This window comes from Brachionichthys hirsutus, chromosome 7 (assembly GCF_040956055.1).
Source record: "Brachionichthys hirsutus isolate HB-005 chromosome 7, CSIRO-AGI_Bhir_v1, whole genome shotgun sequence".
Classification (NCBI taxonomy): Eukaryota; Metazoa; Chordata; class Actinopteri; order Lophiiformes; family Brachionichthyidae; genus Brachionichthys; species Brachionichthys hirsutus.
In genome coordinates this window covers 1,824,898-1,850,954 of record NC_090903.1, presented here as the reverse complement: position 1 = coordinate 1,850,954, position 26,057 = coordinate 1,824,898, and the positions used below count along the sequence as shown (strand labels likewise).

Below are 26,057 nucleotides of genomic sequence, written 5' to 3'. Positions count from 1 at the left end.
TCGCATTCATCCCAGGAAGATTTTTTTTCTGTCAATTCAAAATTCTGACCAATTTAAAAGCTCACAGCACCTGGTATTCCAAGTGAGTCTCCTGCACATGTACTAACCAGGCCCATGCCTGCTTGGCTTCCAAGATCTGACGAGATTGGGCACTCCCAGGCAGGTATGGCCGTGAGCTGGAGTACAGTATAGAAAACATAGTATATATAGATTTGTCACAATTTTAAACAACTTCAGCAACAAAGGCAACTTTCTTGAACCAGACAACTAAAACACATTTTTCTACAATCAGTCGTCAAGTCCTGAATTCCATGATCGCATTCATCCCAGGTAAAAAGAATTCTGTCAATTCAAAATTCTGACCAATTTAAAAGCTCACAGCACCTGGTATTCCAAGTGAGTCTCCCGCACATGTACTAACCAGGCCCGTGCCTGCTTGGCTTCCAAGATCTGACGAGATTGGGCACTCCCAGGCAGGTATGGCCGTGAGCTGGAGTACAGTATAGAAAACATAGTATATATAGATTTGTCACAATTTTAAACAACTTCAGCAACAAAGGCAACTTTCTTGAACCAGACAACTAAAACACATTTTTCTACAATCAGTCGTCAAGTCCTGAATTCCATGATCGCATTCATCCCAGGAAGATTTTTTTCTTTAAATTCAAAATTCTGACCAATTTAAAAGCTCACAGCACCTGGCATTCCAAGTGAGTCTCCTGCACATGTACTGACCAGGCCCTCGCCCGCTTGGCTTCCAAGATCTGATGAGATTGGGCACTCCCAGGCAGGTATGGCCGTGAGCTGGAGTACAGTATAGAAAACATAGTATATATAGATTTGTCACAATTTTAAACAACTTCAGCAACAAAGGCAACTTTCTTTAACCAGACAACGAAAGCACATTTTTCTACAATCAGTCGTCAAGTCCTGAATTCCATGATCACATTCATCCCAGGTAGATTTTTTTTCTTTAAATTCAAAATTCTGACCAATTTAAAAGCTCACAGCACCTGGTATCCCAAGTGAGTCTCCTGCACATGTACTAACCAGGCCCATGCCTGCTCGGCTTCCAAGATATGATGAGATTGGGCACTCCCAGGCAGGTATGGCCGTGAGCTAGAGCACGGCATAGAAAACATAGTATATATAGATTTGTCACAATTTTAAACAACTTCAGCAACAAAGGCAACTTTCTTTAACCAGACAACGAAAACACATTCTTCTACAATCAGTCGTCAAGTCCTGAATTCCATGATCGCATTCATCCCAGGTAGATTTTTTTTCTGTCAATTCAAAATTCTGACCAATTTAAAAGCTCACAGCACCTGGTATTCCAAGTGAGTCTCCTGCATATGTACTAACCAGGCCCGTGCCTGCTTGGCTTCCAAGATCTGACGAGATTGGGCACTCCCAGGCAGGTATGGCCGTGAGCTGGAGCACAGTATAGAAAACATAGTATATATAGATTTGTCACAATTTTAAACAACTTCAGCAACAAAGGCAACTTTCTTTAACCAGACAACGAAAACACATTCTTCTACAATCAGTCGTCAAGTCCTGAATTCCATGATCGCATTCATCCCAGGTAAAAAAAAATTCTGTCAATTCAAAATTCTGACCAATTTAAAAGCTCACAGCACCTGGTATTCCAAGTGAGTCTCCTGCACATGTACTAACCAGGCCCGTGCCTGCTTGGCTTCCAAGATCTGACGAGATTGGGCACTCCCAGGCAGGTATGGCCGTGAGCTGGAGCACAGTATAGAAAACATAGTATATATAGATTTGTCAAAATTTTAAACAACTTCAGCAACAAAGGCAACTTTCTTGAACCAGACAACTAAAACACATTTTTCTACAATCAGTCGTCAAGTCCTGAATTCCATGATCGCATTCATCCCAGGAAGATTTTTTTCTTTAAATTCAAAATTCTGACCAATTTAAAAGCTCACAGCACCTGGCATTCCGAGCGAGTCTCCTGCACATGTACTAACCAGGCCCGTGCCTGCTTGGCTTCCAAGATCTGACGAGATTGGGCACTCCCAGGCAGGTATGGCCGTGAGCTGGAGTACAGTATAGAAAACATAGTATATATAGATTTGTCACAATTTTAAACAACTTCAGCAACAAAGGCAACTTTCTTGAACCAGACAACTAAAACACATTTTTCTACAATCAGTCATCAAGTCCTGAATTCCATGATCGCATTCATCCCAGGAAGATTTTTTTCTTTAAATTCAAAATTCTGACCAATTTAAAAGCTCACAGCACCCGGTATTCCAAGTGAGTCTCCTGCACATGTACTAACCAGGCCCGTGCCTGCTTGGCTTCCAAGATCTGATGAGATTGGGCACTCCCGGGCAGGTATGGCCGTGAGCTGGAGTACAGTACAGAAAACATGGTATATATAGATTTGTCACAATTTTAAACAACTTCAGCAACAAAGGCAACTTTCTTTAACCAGACAACTAAAGCACATTTTTCTACAATCAGTCGTCAAGTCCTGAATTCCATGATCGCGTTCATCCCAGGTAGATTTTTTTTCTTTAAATCCAAAATTCTGACCAATTTAAAAGCCCACAGCACCTGGTATTCCAAGTGAGTCTCCTGCACATGTACTGACCAGGCCCTTGCCTGCTTGGCTTCCAAGATCTGATGAGATCGGGCACTCCCAGGCAGGTATGGCCGTGAGCTGGAGTACAGTATAGAAAACATAGTATATATAGATTTGTCACAATTTTAAACAACTTCAGCAACAAAGGCAACTTTCTTTAACCAGACAACTAAAGCACATTTTTCTACAATCAGTCGTCAAGTCCTGAATTCCATGATCGCATTCATCCCAGGTAGATTTTTTTTCTTTAAATCCAAAATTCTGACCAATTTAAAAGCTCACAGCACCTGGTATTCCAAGTGAGTCTCCTGCACATGTACTGACCAGGCCCGCGCCTGCTTGGCTTCCAAGGTCTGGTGAGATTGGGCACTCCCAGGCAGGTACGGCCGCGAGCTGGAGTACGGTATAGAAAACATAGTATATATAGATTTGTCACAATTTTAAACAACTTCAGCAACAAAGGCAACTTTCTTTAACCAGACAACTACAACACATTTTTATACAATCAGTCGTCAAGTCCTGAATTCCATGATCGCATTCATCCCAGGTAGATTTTTTTTCTGTCAATTCAAAATTCTGACCAATTTAAAAGCTCACAGCACCTGGTATTCCAAGTGAGTCTCCTGCACATGTACTAACCAGGCCCGTGCCTGCTTGGCTTCCAAGATCCGACGAGATTGGGCACTCCCAGGCAGGTACGGCCGTGAACTGGAATACGGTATAGAAAACATAGTATATATAGATTTGTCACAATTTTAAACAACTTCAGCAACAAAGGCAACTTTCTTTAACCAGACAACTAAAACACATTTTTCTACAATCAGTCGTCAAGTCCTGAATTCCATGATCGCATTCATCCCAGGAAGATTTTTTTCTTTAAATTCAAAATTCTGACCAATTTAAAAGCTCACAGCACCTGGCATTCCGAGCGAGTCTCCTGCACATGTACTAACCAGGCCCGTGCCTGCTTGGCTTCCAAGATCTGACGAGATTGGGCACTCCCAGGCAGGTATGGCCGTGAGCTGGAGTACAGTATAGAAAACATAGTATATATAGATTTGTCACAATTTTAAACAACTTCAGCAACAAAGGCAACTTTCTTGAACCAGACAACTAAAACACATTTTTCTACAATCAGTCATCAAGTCCTGAATTCCATGATCGCATTCATCCCAGGAAGATTTTTTTCTTTAAATTCAAAATTCTGACCAATTTAAAAGCTCACAGCACCCGGTATTCCAAGTGAGTCTCCTGCACATGTACTAACCAGGCCCGTGCCTGCTTGGCTTCCAAGATCCGACGAGATTGGGCACTCCCAGGCAGGTACGGCCGTGAACTGGAATACGGTATAGAAAACATAGTATATATAGATTTGTCACAATTTTAAACAACTTCAGCAACAAAGGCAACTTTCTTTAACCAGACAACTAAAACACATTTTTCTACAATCAGTCGTCAAGTCCTGAATTCCATGATCGCATTCATCCCAGGAAGATTTTTTTCTTTAAATTCAAAATTCTGACCAATTTAAAAGCTCACAGCACCTGGCATTCCGAGCGAGTCTCCTGCACATGTACTAACCAGGCCCGTGCCTGCTTGGCTTCCAAGATCTGACGAGATTGGGCACTCCCAGGCAGGTATGGCCGTGAGCTGGAGTACAGTATAGAAAACATAGTATATATAGATTTGTCACAATTTTAAACAACTTCAGCAACAAAGGCAACTTTCTTGAACCAGACAACTAAAACACATTTTTCTACAATCAGTCATCAAGTCCTGAATTCCATGATCGCATTCATCCCAGGAAGATTTTTTTCTTTAAATTCAAAATTCTGACCAATTTAAAAGCTCACAGCACCCGGTATTCCAAGTGAGTCTCCTGCACATGTACTAACCAGGCCCGTGCCTGCTTGGCTTCCAAGATCTGATGAGATTGGGCACTCCCGGGCAGGTATGGCCGTGAGCTGGAGTACAGTACAGAAAACATGGTATATATAGATTTGTCACAATTTTAAACAACTTCAGCAACAAAGGCAACTTTCTTTAACCAGACAACTAAAGCACATTTTTCTACAATCAGTCGTCAAGTCCTGAATTCCATGATCGCGTTCATCCCAGGTAGATTTTTTTTCTTTAAATCCAAAATTCTGACCAATTTAAAAGCCCACAGCACCTGGTATTCCAAGTGAGTCTCCTGCACATGTACTGACCAGGCCCTTGCCTGCTTGGCTTCCAAGATCTGATGAGATCGGGCACTCCCAGGCAGGTATGGCCGTGAGCTGGAGTACAGTATAGAAAACATAGTATATATAGATTTGTCACAATTTTAAACAACTTCAGCAACAAAGGCAACTTTCTTTAACCAGACAACTAAAGCACATTTTTCTACAATCAGTCGTCAAGTCCTGAATTCCATGATCGCATTCATCCCAGGTAGATTTTTTTTCTTTAAATCCAAAATTCTGACCAATTTAAAAGCTCACAGCACCTGGTATTCCAAGTGAGTCTCCTGCACATGTACTGACCAGGCCCGCGCCTGCTTGGCTTCCAAGGTCTGGTGAGATTGGGCACTCCCAGGCAGGTACGGCCGCGAGCTGGAGTACGGTATAGAAAACATAGTATATATAGATTTGTCACAATTTTAAACAACTTCAGCAACAAAGGCAACTTTCTTTAACCAGACAACTACAACACATTTTTATACAATCAGTCGTCAAGTCCTGAATTCCATGATCGCATTCATCCCAGGTAGATTTTTTTTCTGTCAATTCAAAATTCTGACCAATTTAAAAGCTCACAGCACCTGGCATTCCGAGCGAGTCTCCTGCACATGTACTAACCAGGCCCGTGCCTGCTTGGCTTCCAAGATCTGACGAGATTGGGCACTCCCAGGCAGGTATGGCCGTGAGCTGGAGTACAGTATAGAAAACATAGTATATATAGATTTGTCACAATTTTAAACAACTTCAGCAACAAAGGCAACTTTCTTGAACCAGACAACTAAAACACATTTTTCTACAATCAGTCATCAAGTCCTGAATTCCATGATCGCATTCATCCCAGGAAGATTTTTTTCTTTAAATTCAAAATTCTGACCAATTTAAAAGCTCACAGCACCCGGTATTCCAAGTGAGTCTCCTGCACATGTACTAACCAGGCCCGTGCCTGCTTGGCTTCCAAGATCTGATGAGATTGGGCACTCCCGGGCAGGTATGGCCGTGAGCTGGAGTACAGTACAGAAAACATGGTATATATAGATTTGTCACAATTTTAAACAACTTCAGCAACAAAGGCAACTTTCTTTAACCAGACAACTAAAGCACATTTTTCTACAATCAGTCGTCAAGTCCTGAATTCCATGATCGCGTTCATCCCAGGTAGATTTTTTTTCTTTAAATCCAAAATTCTGACCAATTTAAAAGCCCACAGCACCTGGTATTCCAAGTGAGTCTCCTGCACATGTACTGACCAGGCCCTTGCCTGCTTGGCTTCCAAGATCTGATGAGATTGGGCACTCCCAGGCAGGTATGGCCGTGAGCTGGAGTACAGTATAGAAAACATAGTATATATAGATTTGTCACAATTTTAAACAACTTCAGCAACAAAGGCAACTTTCTTTAACCAGACAACTAAAGCACATTTTTCTACAATCAGTCGTCAAGTCCTGAATTCCATGATCGCATTCATCCCAGGTAGATTTTTTTTCTTTAAATCCAAAATTCTGACCAATTTAAAAGCTCACAGCACCTGGTATTCCAAGTGAGTCTCCTGCACATGTACTGACCAGGCCCGCGCCTGCTTGGCTTCCAAGGTCTGGTGAGATTGGGCACTCCCAGGCAGGTACGGCCGCGAGCTGGAGTACGGTATAGAAAACATAGTATATATAGATTTGTTACAATTTTAAACAACTTCAGCAACAAAGGCAACTTTCTTTAACCAGACAACTACAACACATTTTTATACAATCAGTCGTCAAGTCCTGAATTCCATGATCGCATTCATCCCAGGTAGATTTTTTTTCTGTCAATTCAAAATTCTGACCAATTTAAAAGCTCACAGCACCTGGTATTCCAAGTGAGTCTCCTGCACATGTACTAACCAGGCCCGTGCCTGCTTGGCTTCCAAGATCTGACGAGATTGGGCACTCCCAGGCAGGTACGGCCGTGAACTGGAATACGGTATAGAAAACATAGTATATATAGATTTGTCACAATTTTAAACAACTTCAGCAACAAAGGCAACTTTCTTTAACCAGACAACTAAAACACATTTTTCTACAATCAGTCGTCAAGTCCTGAATTCCATGATTGCATTCATCCCAGGTAGATTTTTTTTCTTTAAATCCAAAATTCTGACCAATTTAAAAGCCCACAGCACCTGGTATTCCAAGTGAGTCCCCTGCACATGTACTGACCAGGCCCTTGCCTGCTTGGCTTCCAAGATCTGATGAGATTGGGCACCCCCAGGCAGGTATGGCCATGAGCTGGGGTACAGTATAGAAAACATAGTATATATAGATTTGTCACAATTTTAAACAACTTCAGCAACAAAGGCAACTTTCTTTAACCAGACAACGAAAGCACATTTTTCTACAATCAGTCGTCAAGTCCTGAATTCCATGATCGCATTCATCCCAGGTAGATTTTTTTTCTTTAAATCCAAAATTCTGACCAATTTAAAAGCCCACAGCACCCAGTATTCCAAGTGAGTCTCCTGCACATGTACTGACCAGGCCCTTGCCTGCTTCGCTTCCAAGATCTGATGAGATTGGGCACTCCTAGGCAGGTATGGCCGTGAGCTGGAGTACAGTATAGAAAACATAGTATATATAGATTTGTCACAATTTTAAACAACTTCAGCAACAAAGGCAACTTTCTTTAACCAGACAACTACAACACATTTTTATACAATCAGTCGTCAAGTCCTGAATTCCATGATCGCATTCATCCCAGGTAGATTTTTTTTCTGTCAATTTAAAATTCTGACCAATTTAAAAGCTCACAGCACCCGGTATTCCAAGTGAGTCTCCTGCACATGTATTAACCAGGCCCGTGCCTGCTTGGCTTCCAAGATCTGACGAGATCGGGCACTCCCAGGCAGGTATGGCCGCGAGCTGGAGTACAGTATAGAAAACATAGTATATATAGATTTGTCACAATTTTAAACAACTTCAGCAACAAACGCAACTTTCTTTAACCAGACAACTAAAACACATTTTTCTACAATCAGTCGTCAAGGCCTGAATTCCATGATCGCATTCATCCCAGGAAGATTTTTTTCTTTAAATTCAAAATTCTGATCAATTTAAAAGCTCACAGCACCTGGTATTCCAAGTGAGTCTCCTGCACATGTACTGACCAGGCCCGTGCCTGCTTGGCTTCCAAGATCTGACGAGATTGGGCACTCCCAGGCAGGTATGGCTGTGAGCTGGAGTATGATATAGAAAACATAGTATATATAGATTTGTCACAATTTTAAACAACTTCAGCAACAAAGGCAACTTTCTTTAACCAGACAACGACAACACATTTTTATACAATCAGTCGTCAAGTCCTGAATTCCATGATCACATTCATCCCAGGTAGATTTTTTTTCTTTGAATTCAAAATTCTGACCAATTTAAAAGCTCACAGCACCTGGAATCCCAAGTGAGCCTCCTGCACATGTACTAACCAGGCCCATGCCTGCTTGGCTTCCAAGATCTGATGAGATTGGGCACTCCCAGGCAGGTACGGCCGTGAGCTAGAGCATGGCATAGAAAACATAGTATATATAGATTTGTCACAATTTTAAACAACTTCAGCAACAAAGGCAACTTTCTTTAACCAGACAACGAAAACACATTCTTCTACAATCAGTCGTCAAGTCCTGAATTCCATGATCGCATTCATCCCAGGTAAAAAAAAATTCTGTCAATTCAAAATTCTGACCAATTTAAAAGCTCACAGCACCTGGTATTCCAAGTGAGTCTCCTGCACATGTACTAACCAGGCCCGTGCCTGCTTGGCTTCCAAGATCTGACGAGATTGGGCACTCCCAGGCAGGTATGGCCGTGAGCTGGAGTACAGTATAGAAAACATAGTATATATAGATTTGTCACAATTTTAAACAACTTCAGCAACAAAGGCAACTTTCTTTAACCAGACAACGAAAACACATTCTTCTACAATCAGTCGTCAAGTCCTGAATTCCATGATCGCATTCATCCCAGGTAAAAAAAAATTCTGTCAATTCAAAATTCTGACCAATTTAAAAGCTCACAGCACCTGGTATTCCAAGTGAGTCTCCTGCACATGTACTAACCAGGCCCGTGCCTGCTTGGCTTCCAAGATCTGACGAGATTGGGCACTCCCAGGCAGGTATGGCCGTGAGCTGGAGCACAGTATAGAAAACATAGTATATATAGATTTGTCAAAATTTTAAACAACTTCAGCAACAAAGGCAACTTTCTTGAACCAGACAACTAAAACACATTTTTCTACAATCAGTCGTCAAGTCCTGAATTCCATGATCGCATTCATCCCAGGAAGATTTTTTTCTTTAAATTCAAAATTCTGACCAATTTAAAAGCTCACAGCACCTGGCATTCCGAGCGAGTCTCCTGCACATGTACTAACCAGGCCCGTGCCTGCTTGGCTTCCAAGATCTGACGAGATTGGGCACTCCCAGGCAGGTATGGCCGTGAGCTGGAGTACAGTATAGAAAACATAGTATATATAGATTTGTCACAATTTTAAACAACTTCAGCAACAAAGGCAACTTTCTTGAACCAGACAACTAAAACACATTTTTCTACAATCAGTCATCAAGTCCTGAATTCCATGATCGCATTCATCCCAGGAAGATTTTTTTCTTTAAATTCAAAATTCTGACCAATTTAAAAGCTCACAGCACCCGGTATTCCAAGTGAGTCTCCTGCACATGTACTAACCAGGCCCGTGCCTGCTTGGCTTCCAAGATCTGATGAGATTGGGCACTCCCGGGCAGGTATGGCCGTGAGCTGGAGTACAGTACAGAAAACATGGTATATATAGATTTGTCACAATTTTAAACAACTTCAGCAACAAAGGCAACTTTCTTTAACCAGACAACTAAAGCACATTTTTCTACAATCAGTCGTCAAGTCCTGAATTCCATGATCGCGTTCATCCCAGGTAGATTTTTTTTCTTTAAATCCAAAATTCTGACCAATTTAAAAGCCCACAGCACCTGGTATTCCAAGTGAGTCTCCTGCACATGTACTGACCAGGCCCTTGCCCGCTTGGCTTCCAAGATCTGATGAGATTGGGCACTCCCAGGCAGGTATGGCCGTGAGCTGGAGTACAGTATAGAAAACATAGTATATATAGATTTGTCACAATTTTAAACAACTTCAGCAACAAAGGCAACTTTCTTTAACCAGACAACTAAAGCACATTTTTCTACAATCAGTCGTCAAGTCCTGAATTCCATGATCGCATTCATCCCAGGTAGATTTTTTTTCTTTAAATCCAAAATTCTGACCAATTTAAAAGCTCACAGCACCTGGTATTCCAAGTGAGTCTCCTGCACATGTACTGACCAGGCCCGCGCCTGCTTGGCTTCCAAGGTCTGGTGAGATTGGGCACTCCCAGGCAGGTACGGCCGCGAGCTGGAGTACGGTATAGAAAACATAGTATATATAGATTTGTCACAATTTTAAACAACTTCAGCAACAAAGGCAACTTTCTTTAACCAGACAACTACAACACATTTTTATACAATCAGTCGTCAAGTCCTGAATTCCATGATCGCATTCATCCCAGGTAGATTTTTTTTCTGTCAATTCAAAATTCTGACCAATTTAAAAGCTCACAGCACCTGGTATTCCAAGTGAGTCTCCTGCACATGTACTAACCAGGCCCGTGCCTGCTTGGCTTCCAAGATCTGACGAGATCGGGCACTCCCAGGCAGGTACGGCCGTGAACTGGAATACGGTATAGAAAACATAGTATATATAGATTTGTCACAATTTTAAACAACTTCAGCAACAAAGGCAACTTTCTTTAACCAGACAACTAAAACACATTTTTCTACAATCAGTCGTCAAGTCCTGAATTCCATGATCGCATTCATCCCAGGAAGATTTTTTTCTTTAAATTCAAAATTCTGACCAATTTAAAAGCTCACAGCACCTGGCATTCCGAGCGAGTCTCCTGCACATGTACTAACCAGGCCCGTGCCTGCTTGGCTTCCAAGATCTGACGAGATTGGGCACTCCCAGGCAGGTATGGCCGTGAGCTGGAGTACAGTATAGAAAACATAGTATATATAGATTTGTCACAATTTTAAACAACTTCAGCAACAAAGGCAACTTTCTTGAACCAGACAACTAAAACACATTTTTCTACAATCAGTCATCAAGTCCTGAATTCCATGATCGCATTCATCCCAGGAAGATTTTTTTCTTTAAATTCAAAATTCTGACCAATTTAAAAGCTCACAGCACCCAGTATTCCAAGTGAGTCTCCTGCACATGTACTAACCAGGCCCGTGCCTGCTTGGCTTCCAAGATCTGATGAGATTGGGCACTCCCGGGCAGGTATGGCCGTGAGCTGGAGTACAGTACAGAAAACATGGTATATATAGATTTGTCACAATTTTAAACAACTTCAGCAACAAAGGCAACTTTCTTGAACCAGACAACTAAAGCACATTTTTCTACAATCAGTCGTCAAGTCCTGAATTCCATGATCGCGTTCATCCCAGGTAGATTTTTTTTCTTTAAATCCAAAATTCTGACCAATTTAAAAGCCCACAGCACCTGGTATTCCAAGTGAGTCTCCTGCACATGTACTGACCAGGCCCTTGCCTGCTTGGCTTCCAAGATCTGATGAGATTGGGCACTCCCAGGCAGGTATGACCGTGAGCTGGAGTACAGTATAGAAAACATAGTATATATAGATTTGTCACAATTTTAAACAACTTCAGCAACAAAGGCAACTTTCTTTAACCAGACAACTAAAGCACATTTTTCTACAATCAGTCGTCAAGTCCTGAATTCCATGATCGCATTCATCCCAGGTAGATTTTTTTTCTTTAAATCCAAAATTCTGACCAATTTAAAAGCTCACAGCACCTGGTATTCCAAGTGAGTCTCCTGCACATGTACTGACCAGGCCCGCGCCTGCTTGGCTTCCAAGGTCTGGTGAGATTGGGCACTCCCAGGCAGGTACGGCCGCGAGCTGGAGTACGGTATAGAAAACATAGTATATATAGATTTGTCACAATTTTAAACAACTTCAGCAACAAAGGCAACTTTCTTTAACCAGACAACTACAACACATTTTTATACAATCAGTCGTCAAGTCCTGAATTCCATGATCGCATTCATCCCAGGTAGATTTTTTTTCTGTCAATTTAAAATTCTGACCAATTTAAAAGCTCACAGCACCCGGTATTCCAAGTGAGTCTCCTGCACATGTATTAACCAGGCCCATGCCTGCTTGGCTTCCAAGATCTGACGAGATCAGGCACTCCCAGGCAGGTATGGCCGCGAGCTGGAGTACAGTATAGAAAACATAGTATATATAGATTTGTCACAATTTTAAACAACTTCAGCAACAAACGCAACTTTCTTTAACCAGACAACTAAAACACATTTTTCTACAATCAGTCGTCAAGGCCTGAATTCCATGATCGCATTCATCCCAGGAAGATTTTTTTCTTTAAATTCAAAATTCTGATCAATTTAAAAGCTCACAGCACCTGGTATTCCAAGTGAGTCTCCTGCACATGTACTGACCAGGCCCGTGCCTGCTTGGCTTCCAAGATCTGACGAGATTGGGCACTCCCAGGCAGGTATGGCTGTGAGCTGGAGTATGATATAGAAAACATAGTATATATAGATTTGTCACAATTTTAAACAACTTCAGCAACAAAGGCAACTTTCTTTAACCAGACAACGACAACACATTTTTATACAATCAGTCGTCAAGTCCTGAATTCCATGATCACATTCATCCCAGGTAGATTTTTTTTCTTTGAATTCAAAATTCTGACCAATTTAAAAGCTCACAGCACCTGGAATCCCAAGTGAGCCTCCTGCACATGTACTAACCAGGCCCATGCCTGCTTGGCTTCCAAGATCTGATGAGATTGGGCACTCCCAGGCAGGTATGGCCGTGAGCTAGAGCATGGCATAGAAAACATAGTATATATAGATTTGTCACAATTTTAAACAACTTCAGCAACAAAGGCAACTTTCTTTAACCAGACAACTAAAACACATTTTTCTACAATCAGTCGTCAAGTCCTGAATTCCATGATCGCATTCATCCCAGGTAAAAAAAAATTCTGTCAATTCAAAATTCCGACCAATTTAAAAGCTCACAGCACCTGGTATTCCAAGTGAGTCTCCTGCACATGTACTAACCAGGCCCGTGCCTGCTTGGCTTCCAAGATCTGACGAGATTGGGCACTCCCAGGCAGGTATGGCCGTGAGCTGGAGTACAGTATAGAAAACATAGTATATATAGATTTGTCACAATTTTAAACAACTTCAGCAACAAAGGCAACTTTCTTGAACCAGACAACTAAAACACATTTTTCTACAATCAGTCGTCAAGTCCTGAATTCCATGATTGCATTCATCCCAGGAAGATTTTTTTCTTTAAATTCAAAATTCTGACCAATTTAAAAGCTCACAGCACCTGGTATTCCAAGTGAGTCTCCTGCACATGTACTAACCAGGCCCATGCCTGCTTGGCTTCCAAGATCTGATGAGATTGGGCACTCCCGGGCAGGTATGGCCGTGAGCTGGAGTACAGTACAGAAAACATGGTATATATAGATTTGTCACAATTTTAAACAACTTCAGCAACAAAGGCAACTTTCTTTAACCAGACAACTAAAGCACATTTTTCTACAATCAGTCGTCAAGTCCTGAATTCCATGATCGCATTCATCCCAGGTAGATTTTTTTTCTTTAAATCCAAAATTCTGACCAATTTAAAAGCCCACAGCACCTGGTATTCCAAGTGAGTCTCCTGCACATGTGCTGACCAGGCCCTTGCCTGCTTGGCTTCCAAGATCTGATGAGATTGGGCACTCCCAGGCAGGTATGGCCGTGAGCTGGAGCACGGTATAGAAAACATAGTATATATAGATTTGTCACAATTTTAAACAACTTCAGCAACAAAGGCAACTTTCTTTAACCAGACAACTAAAGCACATTTTTCTACAATCAGTCGTCAAGTCCTGAATTCCATGATCGCATTCATCCCAGGTAGATTTTTTTTTCTTTAAATCCAAAATTCTGACCAATTTAAAAGCTCACAGCACCTGGTATTCCAAGTGAGTCTCCTGCACATGTACTGACCAGGCCCGTGCCTGCTTGGCTTCCGAGATCTGATGAGATTGGGCACTCCCAGGCAGGTATGGCCGTGAGCTGGAGCGCAGTATAGAAAACATAGTATATATAGATTTGTCACAATTTTAAACAACTTCAGCAACAAAGGCAACTTTCTTGAACCAGACAACTAAAACACATTTTTCTACAATCAGTCGTCAAGTCCTGAATTCCATGATCGCATTCATCCCAGGTAAAAAAAAATTCTGTCAATTCAAAATTCTGACCAATTTAAAAGCTCACAGCACCTGGTATTCCAAGTGAGTCTCCTGCACATGTACTAACCAGGCCCGTGCCTGCTTGGCTTCCAAGATCTGACGAGATTGGGCACTCCCGGGCAGGTATGGCCGTGAGCTGGAGTACAGTACAGAAAACATGGTATATATAGATTTGTCACAATTTTAAACAACTTCAGCAACAAACGCAACTTTCTTTAACCAGACAACTAAAACACATTTTTCTACAATCAGTCGTCAAGGCCTGAATTCCATGATCGCATTCATCCCAGGTAGATTCTTTTTCTTTAAATCCAAAATTCTGACCAATTTAAAAGCCCGCAGCACCTGGTATTCCAAGTGAGTCTCCTGCACATGTACTGACCAGGCCCTTGCCTGCTTGGCTTCCAAGATCTGATGAGATCTGGCACTCCCAGGCAGGTATGGCCGTGAGCTGGAGTACGGTATAGAAAACATAGTATATATAGATTTGTCACAATTTTAAACAACTTCAGCAACAAAGGCAACTTTCTTTAACCAGACAACTAAAGCACATTTTTCTACAATCAGTCGTCAAGTCCTGAATTCCATGATCGCATTCATCCCAGGTAGATTTTTTTTCTTTAAATCCAAAATTCTGACCAATTTAAAAGCTCACAGCACCTGGTATTCCAAGTGAGTCTCCTGCACATGTACTGACCAGGCCCGTGCCTGCTTGGCTTCCAAGATCTGATGAGATTGGGCACTCCCAGGCAGGTATGGCCGTGAGCTGGAGCGCAGTATAGAAAACATAGTATATATAGATTTGTCACAATTTTAAACAACTTCAGCAACAAAGGCAACTTTCTTGAACCAGACAACTAAAACACATTTTTCTACAATCAGTCGTCAAGTCCTGAATTCCATGATCGCATTCATCCCAGGAAGATTTTTTTCTTTAAATTCAAAATTCTGACCAATTTAAAAGCTCGCAGCACCTGGTATTCCAAGTGAGTCTCCTGCACATGTACTAACCAGGCCCGTGCCTGCTTGGCTGCCAAGATCTGATGAGATTGGGCACTCCCAGGCAGGTATGGCCGTGAGCTGGAGTACAGTATAGAAAACATAGTATATATAGATTTGTCACAATTTTAAACAACTTCAGCAACAAAGGCAACTTTCTTGAACCAGACAACTAAAACACATTTTTCTACAATCAGTCGTCAAGTCCTGAATTCCATGATCGCATTCATCCCAGGAAGATTTTTTTCTTTAAATTCAAAATTCTGACCAATTTAAAAGCTCACAGCACCTGGTATTCCAAGTGAGTCTCCTGCACATGTACTAACCAGGCCCGTGCCTGCTTGGCTTCCAAGATCCGACAAGATTGGGCACTCCCAGGCAGGTATGGCCGTGAGCCGGAGTACAGTATAGAAAACATAGTATATATAGATTTGTCACAATTTTAAACAACTTCAGCAACAAAGGCAACTTTCTTGAACCAGACAACTAAAACACATTTTTCTACAATCAGTCATCAAGTCCTGAATTCCATGATCGCATTCATCCCAGGAAGATTTTTTTCTTTAAATTCAAAATTCTGACCAATTTAAAAGCTCACAGCACCCGGTATTCCAAGTGAGTCTCCTGCACATGTACTAACCAGGCCCGTGCCTGCTTGGCTTCCAAGATCTGATGAGATTGGGCACTCCCGGGCAGGTATGGCCGTGAGCTGGAGTACAGTACAGAAAACATGGTATATATAGATTTGTCACAATTTTAAACAACTTCAGCAACAAAGGCAACTTTCTTTAACCAGACAACTAAAGCACATTTTTCTACAATCAGTCGTCAAGTCCTGAATTCCATGATCGCGTTCATCCCAGGTAGATTTTTTTTCTTTAAATCCAAAATTCTGACCAATTTAAAAGCCCACAGCACCTGGTATTCCAAGTGAGTCTCCTGCACATGTACTGACCAGGCCCTTGCCCGCTTGGCTTCCAAGATCTGATGAGATTGGGCACTCCCAGGCAGGTATGGCCGTGAGCTGGAGTACAGTATAGAAAACATAGTATATATAGATTTGTCACAATTTTAAACAACTTCAGCAACAAAGGCAACTTTCTTTAACCAGACAACTAAAGCACATTTTTCTACAATCAGTCGTCAAGTCCTGAATTCCATGATCGCATTCATCCCAGGTAGATTTTTTTTCTTTAAATCCAAAATTCTGACCAATTTAAAAGCTCACAGCACCTGGTATTCCAAGTGAGTCTCCTGCACATGTACTGACCAGGCCCGCGCCTGCTTGGCTTCCAAGGTCTGGTGAGATTGGGCACTCCCAGGCAGGTACGGCCGCGAGCTGGAGTACGGTATAGAAAACATAGTATATATAGATTTGTCACAATTTTAAACAACTTCAGCAACAAAGGCAACTTTCTTTAACCAGACAACTACAACACATTTTTATACAATCAGTCGTCAAGTCCTGAATTCCATGATCGCATTCATCCCAGGTAGATTTTTTTTCTGTCAATTCAAAATTCTGACCAATTTAAAAGCTCACAGCACCTGGTATTCCAAGTGAGTCTCCTGCACATGTACTAACCAGGCCCGTGCCTGCTTGGCTTCCAAGATCTGACGAGATCGGGCACTCCCAGGCAGGTACGGCCGTGAACTGGAATACGGTATAGAAAACATAGTATATATAGATTTGTCACAATTTTAAACAACTTCAGCAACAAAGGCAACTTTCTTTAACCAGACAACTAAAACACATTTTTCTACAATCAGTCGTCAAGTCCTGAATTCCATGATCGCATTCATCCCAGGAAGATTTTTTTCTTTAAATTCAAAATTCTGACCAATTTAAAAGCTCACAGCACCTGGCATTCCGAGCGAGTCTCCTGCACATGTACTAACCAGGCCCGTGCCTGCTTGGCTTCCAAGATCTGACGAGATTGGGCACTCCCAGGCAGGTATGGCCGTGAGCTGGAGTACAGTATAGAAAACATAGTATATATAGATTTGTCACAATTTTAAACAACTTCAGCAACAAAGGCAACTTTCTTGAACCAGACAACTAAAACACATTTTTCTACAATCAGTCATCAAGTCCTGAATTCCATGATCGCATTCATCCCAGGAAGATTTTTTTCTTTAAATTCAAAATTCTGACCAATTTAAAAGCTCACAGCACCCAGTATTCCAAGTGAGTCTCCTGCACATGTACTAACCAGGCCCGTGCCTGCTTGGCTTCCAAGATCTGATGAGATTGGGCACTCCCGGGCAGGTATGGCCGTGAGCTGGAGTACAGTACAGAAAACATGGTATATATAGATTTGTCACAATTTTAAACAACTTCAGCAACAAAGGCAACTTTCTTGAACCAGACAACTAAAGCACATTTTTCTACAATCAGTCGTCAAGTCCTGAATTCCATGATCGCGTTCATCCCAGGTAGATTTTTTTTCTTTAAATCCAAAATTCTGACCAATTTAAAAGCCCACAGCACCTGGTATTCCAAGTGAGTCTCCTGCACATGTACTGACCAGGCCCTTGCCTGCTTGGCTTCCAAGATCTGATGAGATTGGGCACTCCCAGGCAGGTATGACCGTGAGCTGGAGTACAGTATAGAAAACATAGTATATATAGATTTGTCACAATTTTAAACAACTTCAGCAACAAAGGCAACTTTCTTTAACCAGACAACTAAAGCACATTTTTCTACAATCAGTCGTCAAGTCCTGAATTCCATGATCGCATTCATCCCAGGTAGATTTTTTTTCTTTAAATCCAAAATTCTGACCAATTTAAAAGCTCACAGCACCTGGTATTCCAAGTGAGTCTCCTGCACATGTACTGACCAGGCCCGCGCCTGCTTGGCTTCCAAGGTCTGGTGAGATTGGGCACTCCCAGGCAGGTACGGCCGCGAGCTGGAGTACGGTATAGAAAACATAGTATATATAGATTTGTCACAATTTTAAACAACTTCAGCAACAAAGGCAACTTTCTTTAACCAGACAACTACAACACATTTTTATACAATCAGTCGTCAAGTCCTGAATTCCATGATCGCATTCATCCCAGGTAGATTTTTTTTCTGTCAATTTAAAATTCTGACCAATTTAAAAGCTCACAGCACCCGGTATTCCAAGTGAGTCTCCTGCACATGTATTAACCAGGCCCATGCCTGCTTGGCTTCCAAGATCTGACGAGATCAGGCACTCCCAGGCAGGTATGGCCGCGAGCTGGAGTACAGTATAGAAAACATAGTATATATAGATTTGTCACAATTTTAAACAACTTCAGCAACAAACGCAACTTTCTTTAACCAGACAACTAAAACACATTTTTCTACAATCAGTCGTCAAGGCCTGAATTCCATGATCGCATTCATCCCAGGAAGATTTTTTTCTTTAAATTCAAAATTCTGATCAATTTAAAAGCTCACAGCACCTGGTATTCCAAGTGAGTCTCCTGCACATGTACTGACCAGGCCCGTGCCTGCTTGGCTTCCAAGATCTGACGAGATTGGGCACTCCCAGGCAGGTATGGCTGTGAGCTGGAGTATGATATAGAAAACATAGTATATATAGATTTGTCACAATTTTAAACAACTTCAGCAACAAAGGCAACTTTCTTTAACCAGACAACGACAACACATTTTTATACAATCAGTCGTCAAGTCCTGAATTCCATGATCACATTCATCCCAGGTAGATTTTTTTTCTTTGAATTCAAAATTCTGACCAATTTAAAAGCTCACAGCACCTGGAATCCCAAGTGAGCCTCCTGCACATGTACTAACCAGGCCCATGCCTGCTTGGCTTCCAAGATCTGATGAGATTGGGCACTCCCAGGCAGGTATGGCCGTGAGCTAGAGCATGGCATAGAAAACATAGTATATATAGATTTGTCACAATTTTAAACAACTTCAGCAACAAAGGCAACTTTCTTTAACCAGACAACTAAAACACATTTTTCTACAATCAGTCGTCAAGTCCTGAATTCCATGATCGCATTCATCCCAGGTAAAAAAAAATTCTGTCAATTCAAAATTCCGACCAATTTAAAAGCTCACAGCACCTGGTATTCCAAGTGAGTCTCCTGCACATGTACTAACCAGGCCCGTGCCTGCTTGGCTTCCAAGATCTGACGGGATTGGGCACTCCCAGGCAGGTATGGCCGTGAGCTGGAGTACAGTATAGAAAACATAGTATATATAGATTTGTCACAATTTTAAACAACTTCAGCAACAAAGGCAACTTTCTTGAACCAGACAACTAAAACACATTTTTCTACAATCAGTCGTCAAGTCCTGAATTCCATGATTGCATTCATCCCAGGAAGATTTTTTTCTTTAAATTCAAAATTCTGACCAATTTAAAAGCTCACAGCACCTGGTATTCCAAGTGAGTCTCCTGCACATGTACTAACCAGGCCCATGCCTGCTTGGCTTCCAAGATCTGATGAGATTGGGCACTCCCGGGCAGGTATGGCCGTGAGCTGGAGTACAGTACAGAAAACATGGTATATATAGATTTGTCACAATTTTAAACAACTTCAGCAACAAAGGCAACTTTCTTTAACCAGACAACTAAAGCACATTTTTCTACAATCAGTCGTCAAGTCCTGAATTCCATCATCGCATTCATCCCAGGTAGATTTTTTTTCTTTAAATCCAAAATTCTGACCAATTTAAAAGCCCACAGCACCTGGTATTCCAAGTGAGTCTCCTGCACATGTGCTGACCAGGCCCTTGCCTGCTTGGCTTCCAAGATCTGATGAGATTGGGCACTCCCAGGCAGGTATGGCCGTGAGCTGGAGCACGGTATAGAAAACATAGTATATATAGATTTGTCACAATTTTAAACAACTTCAGCAACAAAGGCAACTTTCTTTAACCAGACAACTAAAGCACATTTTTCTACAATCAGTCGTCAAGTCCTGAATTCCATGATCGCATTCATCCCAGGTAGATTTTTTTTTCTTTAAATCCAAAATTCTGACCAATTTAAAAGCTCACAGCACCTGGTATTCCAAGTGAGTCTCCTGCACATGTACTGACCAGGCCCGTGCCTGCTTGGCTTCCGAGATCTGATGAGATTGGGCACTCCCAGGCAGGTATGGCCGTGAGCTGGAGCGCAGTATAGAAAACATAGTATATATAGATTTGTCACAATTTTAAACAACTTCAGCAACAAAGGCAACTTTCTTGAACCAGACAACTAAAACACATTTTTCTACAATCAGTCGTCAAGTCCTGAATTCCATGATCGCATTCATCCCAGGTAAAAAAAAATTCTGTCAATTCAAAATTCTGACCAATTTAAAAGCTCACAGCACCTGGTATTCCAAGTGAGTCTCCTGCACATGTACTAACCAGGCCCGTGCCTGCTTGGCTTCCAAGATCTGACGAGATTGGGCACTCCCGGGCAGGTATGGCCGTGAGCTGGAGTACAGTACAGAAAACATGGTATATATAGATTTGTCACAATTTTAAACAACTTCAGCAACAAACGCAACTTTCTTTAACCAGACAACTAAAACACATTTTTCTACAATCAGTCGTCAAGGCCTGAATTCCATGATCGCATTCATCCCAGGTAGATTCTTTTTCTTTAAATCCAAAATTCTGACCAATTTAAAAGCCCGCAGCACCTGGTATTCCAAGTGAGTCTCCTGCACATGTACTGACCAGGCCCTTGCCTGCTTGGCTTCCAAGATCTGATGAGATCTGGCACTCCCAGGCAGGTATGGCCGTGAGCTGGAGTACGGTATAGAAAACATAGTATATATAGATTTGTCACAATTTTAAACAACTTCAGCAACAAAGGCAACTTTCTTTAACCAGACAACTAAAGCACATTTTTCTACAATCAGTCGTCAAGTCCTGAATTCCATGATCGCATTCATCCCAGGTAGATTTTTTTTCTTTAAATCCAAAATTCTGACCAATTTAAAAGCTCACAGCACCTGGTATTCCAAGTGAGTCTCCTGCACATGTACTGACCAGGCCCGTGCCTGCTTGGCTTCCAAGATCTGATGAGATTGGGCACTCCCAGGCAGGTATGGCCGTGAGCTGGAGCGCAGTATAGAAAACATAGTATATATAGATTTGTCACAATTTTAAACAACTTCAGCAACAAAGGCAACTTTCTTGAACCAGACAACTAAAACACATTTTTCTACAATCAGTCGTCAAGTCCTGAATTCCATGATCGCATTCATCCCAGGAAGATTTTTTTCTTTAAATTCAAAATTCTGACCAATTTAAAAGCTCGCAGCACCTGGTATTCCAAGTGAGTCTCCTGCACATGTACTAACCAGGCCCGTGCCTGCTTGGCTGCCAAGATCTGATGAGATTGGGCACTCCCAGGCAGGTATGGCCGTGAGCTGGAGTACAGTATAGAAAACATAGTATATATAGATTTGTCACAATTTTAAACAACTTCAGCAACAAAGGCAACTTTCTTGAACCAGACAACTAAAACACATTTTTCTACAATCAGTCGTCAAGTCCTGAATTCCATGATCGCATTCATCCCAGGAAGATTTTTTTCTTTAAATTCAAAATTCTGACCAATTTAAAAGCTCACAGCACCTGGTATTCCAAGTGAGTCTCCTGCACATGTACTAACCAGGCCCGTGCCTGCTTGGCTTCCAAGATCCGACAAGATTGGGCACTCCCAGGCAGGTATGGCCGTGAGCCGGAGTACAGTATAGAAAACATAGTATATATAGATTTGTCACAATTTTAAACAACTTCAGCAACAAAGGCAACTTTCTTGAACCAGACAACTAAAACACATTTTTCTACAATCAGTCGTCAAGTCCTGAATTCCATGATCGCATTCATCCCAGGTAGATTTTTTTTCTTTAAATCCAAAATTCTGACCAATTTAAAAGCCCACAGCACCTGGTATTCCAAGTGAGTCTCCTGCACATGTACTAACCAGGCCCGTGCCTGCTTGGCTTCCAAGATCTGATGAGATTGGGCACTCCCAGGCAGGTATGGCCGTGAGCTGGAGTACAGTATAGAAAACATGGTATATATAGATTTGTCACAATTTTAAACAACTTCAGCAACAAAGGCAACTTTCTTTAACCAGACAACGAAAACACATTCTTCTACAATCAGTCGTCAAGTCCTGAATTCCATGATCGCATTCATCCCAGGTAGATTTTTTTTCTGTCAATTCAAAATTCTGACCAATTTAGAAGCTCACAGCACCCGGTATTCCAAGTTAGTCTCCTGCACATGTACTAACCAGGCCCGTGCCTGCTTGGCTTCCAAGATCTGACGAGATTGGGCACTCCCAGGCAGGTATGGCCGCGAGCTGGAGTACGGTATAGAAAACATAGTATATATAGATTTGTCACAATTTTAAACAACTTCAGCAACAAAGGCAACTTTCTTTAACCAGACAACTAAAGCACATTTTTCTACAATCAGTCGTCAAGTCCCGAATTCCATGATCGCATTCATCCCAGGTAGATTTTTTTTCTTTAAATCCAAAATTCTGACCAATTTAAAAGCTCACAGCACCTGGTATTCCAAGTGAGTCTCCTGCACATGTACTGACCAGGCCCGTGCCTGCTTGGCTTCCGAGATCCGATGAGATTGGGCACTCCCAGGAAGGTATGGCCGTGAGCCGGAGTGCAGTATAGAAAACATAGTATATATAGATTTGTCACAATTTTAAACAACTTCAGCAACAAAGGCAACTTTCTTGAACCAGACAACTAAAACACATTTTTCTACAATCAGTCGTCAAGTCCTGAATTCCATGATCGCATTCATCCCAGGAAGATTTTTTTCTTTAAATTCAAAATTCTGACCAATTTAAAAGCTCACAGCACCTGGTATTCCAAGTGAGTCTCCTGCACATGTACTAACCAGGCCCGTGCCTGCTTGGCTTCCAAGATCTGATGAGATTGGGCACTCCCAGGCAGGTGTGGCCGTGAGCTGGAGTACAGTATAGAAAACATAGTATATATAGATTTGTCACAATTTTAAACAACTTCAGCAACAAAGGCAACTTTCTTGAACCAGACAACTAAAACACATTTTTCTACAATCAGTCGTCAAGTCCTGAATTCCATGATCGCATTCATCCCAGGAAGATTTTTTTCTTTAAATTCAAAATTCTGACCAATTTAAAAGCTCACAGCACCTGGTATTCCAAGTGAGTCTCCTGCAAATGTACTAACCAGGCCCGTGCCTGCTTGGCTTCCAAGATCCGACAAGATTGGGCACTCCCAGGCAGGTATGGCCGTGAGCCGGAGTACAGTATAGAAAACATAGTATATATAGATTTGTCACAATTTTAAACAACTTCAGCAACAAAGGCAACTTTCTTGAACCATACAACTAAAACACATTTTTCTACAATCAGTCGTCAAGTCCTGAATTCCATGATCACATTCATCCCAGGTAGATTTTTTTTCTTTGAATTCAAAATTCTGACCAATTTAAAAGCTCACAGCACCTGGAATCCCAAGTGAGTCTCCTGCACATGTACTAACCAGGCCCGTGCCCGCTTGGCTTCCAAGATCTGATGAGATTGGGCACTCCCGGGCAGGTATGGCCGTGAGCTGGAGTACAGTATAGAAAACATGGTATATATAGATTTGTCACAATTTTAAACAACTTCAGCAACAAAGGCAACTTTCTTGAACCAGACAACTAAAACACATTTTTCTACAATCAGTCGTCAAGTCCTGAATTCCATGATCGCATTCATCCCAGGAAGATTTTTTTCTTTAAATTCAAAATTCTGACCAATTTAAAAGCTTACAGCACCTGGTATTCCAAGTGAGTCTCCTGCACATGTACTAACCAGGCCCGTGCCTGCTTGGCTTCCAAGATCTGATGAGATTGGGCACTCCCAGGCAGGTATGGCCGTGAGCTGGAGTACAGCATAGAAAACATAGTATATATAGATTTGTCACAATTTTAAACAACTTCAGCAACAAAGGCAACTTTCTTGAACCAGACAACTAAAACACATTTTTCTACAATCAGTCGTCAAGTCCTGAATTCCATGATCGCATTCATCCCAGGAAGATTTTTTTCTATAAATTCAAAATTCTGACCAATTTAAAAGCTCACAGCACCTGGTATTCCAAGTGAGTCTCCTGCACATGTACTAACCAGGCCCGTGCCTGCTTGGCTTCCAAGATCTGATGAGATTGGGCACTCCCAGGCAGGTATGGCCGTGAGCTGGAGTACAGTATAGAAAACATGGTATATATAGATTTGTCACAATTTTAAACAACTTCAGCAACAAAGGCAACTTTCTTTAACCAGACAACGAAAACACATTCTTCTACAATCAGTCGTCAAGTCCTGAATTCCATGATCGCATTCATCCCAGGTAGATTTTTTTTCTGTCAATTCAAAATTCTGACCAATTTAAAAGCTCACAGCACCCGGTATTCCAAGTCAGTCTCCTGCACATGTACTAACCAGGCCCGTGCCTGCTTGGCTTCCAAGATCTGACGAGATTGGGCACTCCCAGGCAGGTATGGCCGTGAGCTGGAGCACAGTATAGAAAACATAGTATATATAGATTTGTCACAATTTTAAACAACTTCAGCAACAATGGCAACTTTCTTTAACCAGACAACTAAAACACATTTTTCTACAATCAGTCGTCAAGTCCTGAATTCCATGATCGCATTCATCCCAGGAAGATTTTTTTCTTTAAATCCAAAATCCTGACCAATTTAAAAGCCCACAGTACCTGGTATTCCAAGTGAGTCTCCTGCACATGTACTGACCAGGCCCTTGCCTGCTTGGCTTCCAAGATCTGATGAGATTGGGCACTCCCAGGCAGGTATGGCCGTGAGCTGGAGTACAGTATAGAAAACATAGTATATATAGATTTGTCACAATTTTAAACAACTTCAGCAACAAAGGCAACTTTCTTTAACCAGACAACTAAAGCACATTTTTCTACAATCAGTCGTCAAGTCCTGAATTCCATGATCGCATTCATCCCAGGTAGATTTTTTTTCTTTAAATCCAAAATTCTGACCAATTTAAAAGCTCACAGCACTTGGTATTTCAAGTGAGTCTCCTGCACATGTACTGACCAGGCCCGTGCCTGCTTGGCTTCCAAGATCTGGTGAGATTGGGCACTCCCAGGAAGGTATGGCCGTGAGCCGGAGTGCAGTATAGAAAACATAGTATATATAGATTTGTCACAATTTTAAACAACTTCAGCAACAAAGGCAACTTTCTTGAACCAGACAACTAAAACACATTTTTCTACAATCAGTCGTCAAGTCCTGAATTCCATGATCGCATTCATCCCAGGAAGATTTTTTTCTTTAAATTCAAAATTCTGACCAATTTAAAAGCTCACAGCACCTGGTATTCCAAGTGAGTCTCCTGCACATGTACTAACCAGGCCCGTGCCTGCTTGGCTTCCAAGATCTGATGAGATTGGGCACTCCCAGGCAGGTATGGCCGTGAGCTGGAGTACAGTATAGAAAACATAGTATATATAGATTTGTCACAATTTTAAACAACTTCAGCAACAAAGGCAACTTTCTTGAACCAGACAACTAAAACACATTTTTCTACAATTAGTCTTCAAGTCCTGAATTCCATGATCGCATTCATCCCAGGAAGATTTTTTTCTTTAAATTCAAAATTCTGACCAATTTAAAAGCTCACAGCACCTGGTATTCCAAGTGAGTCTCCTGCACATGTACTAACCAGGCCCGTGCCTGCTTGGCTTCCAAGATCTGATGAGATTGGGCACTCCCGGGCAGGTATGGCCGTGAGCTGGAGTACAGTATAGAAAACATGGTATATATAGATTTGTCACAATTTTAAACAACTTCAGCAACAAAGGCAACTTTCTTG

General features: G+C 41.7%; 82 pseudogenes; all 82 read right to left on the bottom strand.

Annotated features, from left to right (window-relative positions):
• Positions 1–58: 58 nt before the first annotated feature.
• LOC137896634 (5S ribosomal RNA) lies at positions 59–177 on the bottom strand (annotated as a pseudogene).
• A 195-nt stretch (positions 178–372) lies between these two features.
• LOC137897683 (5S ribosomal RNA) lies at positions 373–491 on the bottom strand (annotated as a pseudogene).
• A 195-nt stretch (positions 492–686) lies between these two features.
• Positions 687–805, bottom strand: LOC137896509 (5S ribosomal RNA; annotated as a pseudogene).
• A 196-nt stretch (positions 806–1,001) lies between these two features.
• LOC137897443 (5S ribosomal RNA) lies at positions 1,002–1,120 on the bottom strand (annotated as a pseudogene).
• Positions 1,121–1,316: 196 nt separating this feature from the next.
• On the bottom strand, positions 1,317–1,435 carry LOC137897663 (5S ribosomal RNA; annotated as a pseudogene).
• A 196-nt stretch (positions 1,436–1,631) lies between these two features.
• On the bottom strand, positions 1,632–1,750 carry LOC137897528 (5S ribosomal RNA; annotated as a pseudogene).
• Positions 1,751–1,945: 195 nt separating this feature from the next.
• Positions 1,946–2,064, bottom strand: LOC137897904 (5S ribosomal RNA; annotated as a pseudogene).
• Positions 2,065–2,259: 195 nt separating this feature from the next.
• Positions 2,260–2,378, bottom strand: LOC137896423 (5S ribosomal RNA; annotated as a pseudogene).
• Positions 2,379–2,574: 196 nt separating this feature from the next.
• Positions 2,575–2,693, bottom strand: LOC137896343 (5S ribosomal RNA; annotated as a pseudogene).
• Positions 2,694–2,889: 196 nt separating this feature from the next.
• LOC137897312 (5S ribosomal RNA) lies at positions 2,890–3,008 on the bottom strand (annotated as a pseudogene).
• A 196-nt stretch (positions 3,009–3,204) lies between these two features.
• On the bottom strand, positions 3,205–3,323 carry LOC137896901 (5S ribosomal RNA; annotated as a pseudogene).
• A 195-nt stretch (positions 3,324–3,518) lies between these two features.
• Positions 3,519–3,637, bottom strand: LOC137897903 (5S ribosomal RNA; annotated as a pseudogene).
• Positions 3,638–3,832: 195 nt separating this feature from the next.
• On the bottom strand, positions 3,833–3,951 carry LOC137897033 (5S ribosomal RNA; annotated as a pseudogene).
• Positions 3,952–4,146: 195 nt separating this feature from the next.
• On the bottom strand, positions 4,147–4,265 carry LOC137897901 (5S ribosomal RNA; annotated as a pseudogene).
• A 195-nt stretch (positions 4,266–4,460) lies between these two features.
• On the bottom strand, positions 4,461–4,579 carry LOC137896422 (5S ribosomal RNA; annotated as a pseudogene).
• Positions 4,580–4,775: 196 nt separating this feature from the next.
• LOC137896342 (5S ribosomal RNA) lies at positions 4,776–4,894 on the bottom strand (annotated as a pseudogene).
• Positions 4,895–5,090: 196 nt separating this feature from the next.
• On the bottom strand, positions 5,091–5,209 carry LOC137897310 (5S ribosomal RNA; annotated as a pseudogene).
• A 196-nt stretch (positions 5,210–5,405) lies between these two features.
• On the bottom strand, positions 5,406–5,524 carry LOC137897900 (5S ribosomal RNA; annotated as a pseudogene).
• Positions 5,525–5,719: 195 nt separating this feature from the next.
• Positions 5,720–5,838, bottom strand: LOC137896421 (5S ribosomal RNA; annotated as a pseudogene).
• Positions 5,839–6,034: 196 nt separating this feature from the next.
• LOC137897804 (5S ribosomal RNA) lies at positions 6,035–6,153 on the bottom strand (annotated as a pseudogene).
• Positions 6,154–6,349: 196 nt separating this feature from the next.
• Positions 6,350–6,468, bottom strand: LOC137897309 (5S ribosomal RNA; annotated as a pseudogene).
• Positions 6,469–6,664: 196 nt separating this feature from the next.
• Positions 6,665–6,783, bottom strand: LOC137896592 (5S ribosomal RNA; annotated as a pseudogene).
• A 196-nt stretch (positions 6,784–6,979) lies between these two features.
• On the bottom strand, positions 6,980–7,098 carry LOC137896844 (5S ribosomal RNA; annotated as a pseudogene).
• Positions 7,099–7,294: 196 nt separating this feature from the next.
• Positions 7,295–7,413, bottom strand: LOC137897145 (5S ribosomal RNA; annotated as a pseudogene).
• Positions 7,414–7,609: 196 nt separating this feature from the next.
• LOC137897089 (5S ribosomal RNA) lies at positions 7,610–7,728 on the bottom strand (annotated as a pseudogene).
• A 195-nt stretch (positions 7,729–7,923) lies between these two features.
• On the bottom strand, positions 7,924–8,042 carry LOC137897907 (5S ribosomal RNA; annotated as a pseudogene).
• Positions 8,043–8,238: 196 nt separating this feature from the next.
• Positions 8,239–8,357, bottom strand: LOC137897090 (5S ribosomal RNA; annotated as a pseudogene).
• Positions 8,358–8,553: 196 nt separating this feature from the next.
• LOC137897527 (5S ribosomal RNA) lies at positions 8,554–8,672 on the bottom strand (annotated as a pseudogene).
• Positions 8,673–8,868: 196 nt separating this feature from the next.
• On the bottom strand, positions 8,869–8,987 carry LOC137897526 (5S ribosomal RNA; annotated as a pseudogene).
• A 195-nt stretch (positions 8,988–9,182) lies between these two features.
• On the bottom strand, positions 9,183–9,301 carry LOC137897899 (5S ribosomal RNA; annotated as a pseudogene).
• Positions 9,302–9,496: 195 nt separating this feature from the next.
• Positions 9,497–9,615, bottom strand: LOC137896419 (5S ribosomal RNA; annotated as a pseudogene).
• Positions 9,616–9,811: 196 nt separating this feature from the next.
• Positions 9,812–9,930, bottom strand: LOC137896352 (5S ribosomal RNA; annotated as a pseudogene).
• A 196-nt stretch (positions 9,931–10,126) lies between these two features.
• On the bottom strand, positions 10,127–10,245 carry LOC137897308 (5S ribosomal RNA; annotated as a pseudogene).
• Positions 10,246–10,441: 196 nt separating this feature from the next.
• LOC137896810 (5S ribosomal RNA) lies at positions 10,442–10,560 on the bottom strand (annotated as a pseudogene).
• Positions 10,561–10,755: 195 nt separating this feature from the next.
• On the bottom strand, positions 10,756–10,874 carry LOC137897898 (5S ribosomal RNA; annotated as a pseudogene).
• A 195-nt stretch (positions 10,875–11,069) lies between these two features.
• On the bottom strand, positions 11,070–11,188 carry LOC137896840 (5S ribosomal RNA; annotated as a pseudogene).
• Positions 11,189–11,384: 196 nt separating this feature from the next.
• On the bottom strand, positions 11,385–11,503 carry LOC137896331 (5S ribosomal RNA; annotated as a pseudogene).
• Positions 11,504–11,699: 196 nt separating this feature from the next.
• On the bottom strand, positions 11,700–11,818 carry LOC137897307 (5S ribosomal RNA; annotated as a pseudogene).
• A 196-nt stretch (positions 11,819–12,014) lies between these two features.
• Positions 12,015–12,133, bottom strand: LOC137897180 (5S ribosomal RNA; annotated as a pseudogene).
• A 195-nt stretch (positions 12,134–12,328) lies between these two features.
• On the bottom strand, positions 12,329–12,447 carry LOC137897906 (5S ribosomal RNA; annotated as a pseudogene).
• Positions 12,448–12,643: 196 nt separating this feature from the next.
• On the bottom strand, positions 12,644–12,762 carry LOC137896701 (5S ribosomal RNA; annotated as a pseudogene).
• Positions 12,763–12,958: 196 nt separating this feature from the next.
• On the bottom strand, positions 12,959–13,077 carry LOC137897525 (5S ribosomal RNA; annotated as a pseudogene).
• A 195-nt stretch (positions 13,078–13,272) lies between these two features.
• On the bottom strand, positions 13,273–13,391 carry LOC137897660 (5S ribosomal RNA; annotated as a pseudogene).
• A 196-nt stretch (positions 13,392–13,587) lies between these two features.
• On the bottom strand, positions 13,588–13,706 carry LOC137897063 (5S ribosomal RNA; annotated as a pseudogene).
• A 197-nt stretch (positions 13,707–13,903) lies between these two features.
• On the bottom strand, positions 13,904–14,022 carry LOC137896518 (5S ribosomal RNA; annotated as a pseudogene).
• Positions 14,023–14,218: 196 nt separating this feature from the next.
• LOC137896447 (5S ribosomal RNA) lies at positions 14,219–14,337 on the bottom strand (annotated as a pseudogene).
• A 196-nt stretch (positions 14,338–14,533) lies between these two features.
• On the bottom strand, positions 14,534–14,652 carry LOC137897260 (5S ribosomal RNA; annotated as a pseudogene).
• A 196-nt stretch (positions 14,653–14,848) lies between these two features.
• On the bottom strand, positions 14,849–14,967 carry LOC137897612 (5S ribosomal RNA; annotated as a pseudogene).
• A 195-nt stretch (positions 14,968–15,162) lies between these two features.
• LOC137896577 (5S ribosomal RNA) lies at positions 15,163–15,281 on the bottom strand (annotated as a pseudogene).
• Positions 15,282–15,476: 195 nt separating this feature from the next.
• LOC137896834 (5S ribosomal RNA) lies at positions 15,477–15,595 on the bottom strand (annotated as a pseudogene).
• Positions 15,596–15,790: 195 nt separating this feature from the next.
• On the bottom strand, positions 15,791–15,909 carry LOC137896418 (5S ribosomal RNA; annotated as a pseudogene).
• Positions 15,910–16,105: 196 nt separating this feature from the next.
• LOC137896351 (5S ribosomal RNA) lies at positions 16,106–16,224 on the bottom strand (annotated as a pseudogene).
• Positions 16,225–16,420: 196 nt separating this feature from the next.
• Positions 16,421–16,539, bottom strand: LOC137897306 (5S ribosomal RNA; annotated as a pseudogene).
• Positions 16,540–16,735: 196 nt separating this feature from the next.
• LOC137896808 (5S ribosomal RNA) lies at positions 16,736–16,854 on the bottom strand (annotated as a pseudogene).
• Positions 16,855–17,049: 195 nt separating this feature from the next.
• Positions 17,050–17,168, bottom strand: LOC137897897 (5S ribosomal RNA; annotated as a pseudogene).
• A 195-nt stretch (positions 17,169–17,363) lies between these two features.
• Positions 17,364–17,482, bottom strand: LOC137896839 (5S ribosomal RNA; annotated as a pseudogene).
• A 196-nt stretch (positions 17,483–17,678) lies between these two features.
• Positions 17,679–17,797, bottom strand: LOC137896330 (5S ribosomal RNA; annotated as a pseudogene).
• A 196-nt stretch (positions 17,798–17,993) lies between these two features.
• Positions 17,994–18,112, bottom strand: LOC137897305 (5S ribosomal RNA; annotated as a pseudogene).
• Positions 18,113–18,308: 196 nt separating this feature from the next.
• On the bottom strand, positions 18,309–18,427 carry LOC137897179 (5S ribosomal RNA; annotated as a pseudogene).
• Positions 18,428–18,622: 195 nt separating this feature from the next.
• On the bottom strand, positions 18,623–18,741 carry LOC137897905 (5S ribosomal RNA; annotated as a pseudogene).
• Positions 18,742–18,937: 196 nt separating this feature from the next.
• On the bottom strand, positions 18,938–19,056 carry LOC137896700 (5S ribosomal RNA; annotated as a pseudogene).
• Positions 19,057–19,252: 196 nt separating this feature from the next.
• Positions 19,253–19,371, bottom strand: LOC137897521 (5S ribosomal RNA; annotated as a pseudogene).
• A 195-nt stretch (positions 19,372–19,566) lies between these two features.
• On the bottom strand, positions 19,567–19,685 carry LOC137897659 (5S ribosomal RNA; annotated as a pseudogene).
• Positions 19,686–19,881: 196 nt separating this feature from the next.
• LOC137897062 (5S ribosomal RNA) lies at positions 19,882–20,000 on the bottom strand (annotated as a pseudogene).
• Positions 20,001–20,197: 197 nt separating this feature from the next.
• LOC137896517 (5S ribosomal RNA) lies at positions 20,198–20,316 on the bottom strand (annotated as a pseudogene).
• Positions 20,317–20,512: 196 nt separating this feature from the next.
• Positions 20,513–20,631, bottom strand: LOC137896446 (5S ribosomal RNA; annotated as a pseudogene).
• A 196-nt stretch (positions 20,632–20,827) lies between these two features.
• On the bottom strand, positions 20,828–20,946 carry LOC137897259 (5S ribosomal RNA; annotated as a pseudogene).
• A 196-nt stretch (positions 20,947–21,142) lies between these two features.
• LOC137897610 (5S ribosomal RNA) lies at positions 21,143–21,261 on the bottom strand (annotated as a pseudogene).
• A 195-nt stretch (positions 21,262–21,456) lies between these two features.
• Positions 21,457–21,575, bottom strand: LOC137896576 (5S ribosomal RNA; annotated as a pseudogene).
• Positions 21,576–21,770: 195 nt separating this feature from the next.
• On the bottom strand, positions 21,771–21,889 carry LOC137896833 (5S ribosomal RNA; annotated as a pseudogene).
• Positions 21,890–22,085: 196 nt separating this feature from the next.
• LOC137897579 (5S ribosomal RNA) lies at positions 22,086–22,204 on the bottom strand (annotated as a pseudogene).
• Positions 22,205–22,400: 196 nt separating this feature from the next.
• Positions 22,401–22,519, bottom strand: LOC137896306 (5S ribosomal RNA; annotated as a pseudogene).
• Positions 22,520–22,715: 196 nt separating this feature from the next.
• Positions 22,716–22,834, bottom strand: LOC137897257 (5S ribosomal RNA; annotated as a pseudogene).
• A 195-nt stretch (positions 22,835–23,029) lies between these two features.
• On the bottom strand, positions 23,030–23,148 carry LOC137897737 (5S ribosomal RNA; annotated as a pseudogene).
• Positions 23,149–23,343: 195 nt separating this feature from the next.
• Positions 23,344–23,462, bottom strand: LOC137896946 (5S ribosomal RNA; annotated as a pseudogene).
• A 196-nt stretch (positions 23,463–23,658) lies between these two features.
• Positions 23,659–23,777, bottom strand: LOC137896369 (5S ribosomal RNA; annotated as a pseudogene).
• A 195-nt stretch (positions 23,778–23,972) lies between these two features.
• LOC137897828 (5S ribosomal RNA) lies at positions 23,973–24,091 on the bottom strand (annotated as a pseudogene).
• A 195-nt stretch (positions 24,092–24,286) lies between these two features.
• Positions 24,287–24,405, bottom strand: LOC137896445 (5S ribosomal RNA; annotated as a pseudogene).
• Positions 24,406–24,601: 196 nt separating this feature from the next.
• Positions 24,602–24,720, bottom strand: LOC137897665 (5S ribosomal RNA; annotated as a pseudogene).
• Positions 24,721–24,915: 195 nt separating this feature from the next.
• LOC137896574 (5S ribosomal RNA) lies at positions 24,916–25,034 on the bottom strand (annotated as a pseudogene).
• Positions 25,035–25,544: 510 nt separating this feature from the next.
• Positions 25,545–25,663, bottom strand: LOC137896432 (5S ribosomal RNA; annotated as a pseudogene).
• Positions 25,664–25,858: 195 nt separating this feature from the next.
• LOC137897864 (5S ribosomal RNA) lies at positions 25,859–25,977 on the bottom strand (annotated as a pseudogene).
• Between the last annotated feature and the right edge of the window lie 80 nt (positions 25,978–26,057).